We start from the raw sequence: 2,248 nt of genomic DNA on the forward strand, positions 1-2,248 counted from the left end.
TGACAATGCACCTCTTGACGGTCTTCCTCTTTCTTTGACCTTCTACTTTACCAAACATGGCGTCCTTTCATGGGAGGGCATATCCAAAATGCTTAAGACAAAGTCTCACCTTCCTCAGTTCCAAGGAGAATTCCGGCTGTACTTCTAAGGCAGACTTGTTCATTGTTCTGGCAGTCCATGATATTTGCAACATTCCCTGGCACCGTAATTCAAATGTATTAAGTCTTATCTGCCTTACTCAATGTCCAACTTTTACATGCAGATGAAACGGAAAATTCCAAGACTTGGGTTGGAAACACATTAGTCCTCAATGGCATTCTTACTCATTTTAAACAGGTCTGGTGTTTTGGGGTTTTTTCCCCAAGACTCAAATCCCTTTTATTAGGCGCCCAGATAGAGGGGTGCTTTGGGAGGGGCAGGGTAAAAGGTTAAAAGCTCTGAGCCTGGGTCCCAGGGCAAAGGTGGGGTCCAGGGAGTCCTCAAACGAGCTAAGGAGGTTCCTGGGCTCAAAGGCAGGGAAGGATCCCCGAGGAGATGTTGGGTTAATGTCACTGAGGTCCAGGGAGTCCCTGTTCTGAGGGGCAGGAGGACTACTGCTGGAGGTGGAGGTGCTCATACTGCTGGGGGTGGAGGTGCTCGCAGCAGTCCTGGCCAGGTTGGCTTCTGGCGAGAGCAAGGTCCCAAAGCTGTCGTCCCCGCAGGTGCTGCAGAGGGTACTGTCCCGGGGAAACTACAGGACGGTGTTGCAGCCATCTGGTGAGGTGGGCCAGCCCGTGGGAGAGCCAGCAGAGCATGGCGAGCAGGGCCTGCCACAGTGCCTACCCTCGGCTCAGGGTTTCAGTCACCACACACCACAAGGCACTCCAGAGCCTGGGCTCCCTGAGCATGGGCAGGTCCAGCAGCGCCTCAGCCGGGGTCCGCAGACTGGGGTCTGGCCCCAACATGATGGTGAGTACAGCAAGCAACTCAGAGGACAGGCCTGCAGTGAACTCGAGAAGCAGGCAACCCCAGTGCAGCTGCTGCCAGCTCTCCTCACCACGGGGCAACTCCATGTGGCAGGCCTCTTCCAGGATGGTGAGCCTCAGGCTGAATATGTTGGCTGCTATCCCGTAGCAGCCCTGTAGCAGCTCAGGGGCCATGTAGCCGGGGTCCCCCTCCTGGGCATACCACTGGCCTCGCCCAGCTCCACCAGCAGCCCAAAGTCCCCTAGTTTGCAGTGGCCCCAGGGCCCCAGGAAGATGTTGGCTGGCTTGACCGTGCAAGCAGCCCTGGGGCAGCAGAGTATCACACAGGTGGACCCAGACCTGGGCCTCAGGCAGATGGACATCTCGGGCCTCACAGTGCTGCTGTAGGCTGGGCCCACACAGCTCCGTCTGCAGGTACAGCAGGCCGCCCTCCTCCCAGGCGCGCTCCAGATGCATTGACTTAGTGCAATGCATTACAAGATATCCTTGAGGAGAAGCCACATGGACCTACCCCGGTGTAACTCTGGGTGCCGGAGCAGCCTTGTGGAGAACCCTGCCAATGCTGAGATCTTACACATTCACTGATTCAGCTTTCCTCCTACAGTTGGTGTCATTGAGTGTATTTATTGAAATTGAGGATTTTGTGGATTGGTGTCGGACATATGGGCTTGGGCAGCACTGGGTTGGGATGTTTTCTTGATGTGAGCTTATTCTTTATATAAAACTCTCTCATATACATATGAGTTTCTCTAATGTACCCAGACTAACACACAGATGCACAACTTTCTTGATTTTAAGCCATGTTGTTTGAATAACTGTCTCTTGAACCATGTACAGGTTCTGCATAAGCACAACGCAATGTTCTGCAGATACCATTTTCAGGGTTATCTATAGTTTGCTATGATTCACAGAATCAAATGCCTTTCATAGTCAATAAAACACAAGTAAACATTTTCCTAGTATTCTCTTTGAGCCAAGATCTCTCTGATGTCAATAATGATATTCTTTGATACATGTCCTCTTAAGAATCTGGCTTGAATTTCTGGAAGCTCTTTCCAACGTAGTGCTGCAACCATTGTTAAATGATGTTCAGCAAAATTTCACTTGCATGTGATATTCAATAACTTATACATTCTTTAGAAATACATATATGAGAAAGGATGTTCTGAAAACTAAAGAGAATTCTATATTCAAAATTAGGAAATCTGGACAGGCTGGATGAACAATCTGGAGGAGAAAACAACGGGACTGACAGTTCCGGGGGGACATGGGAGAGGGGGAGG

At 50.7% G+C, this 2,248-nt stretch overlaps 1 pseudogene; it reads right to left on the minus strand.

Annotated features, from left to right (window-relative positions):
• Positions 1–367: 367 nt before the first annotated feature.
• LOC101653879 lies at positions 368–1,421 on the minus strand (annotated as a pseudogene).
• Between the last annotated feature and the right edge of the window lie 827 nt (positions 1,422–2,248).

Source organism: Echinops telfairi, unplaced genomic scaffold, assembly GCF_000313985.2.
Source record: "Echinops telfairi isolate 266 unplaced genomic scaffold, ASM31398v2 ScPeMD7_4225;HRSCAF=4972, whole genome shotgun sequence".
NCBI lineage: Eukaryota > Metazoa > Chordata > Mammalia > Afrosoricida > Tenrecidae > Echinops > Echinops telfairi.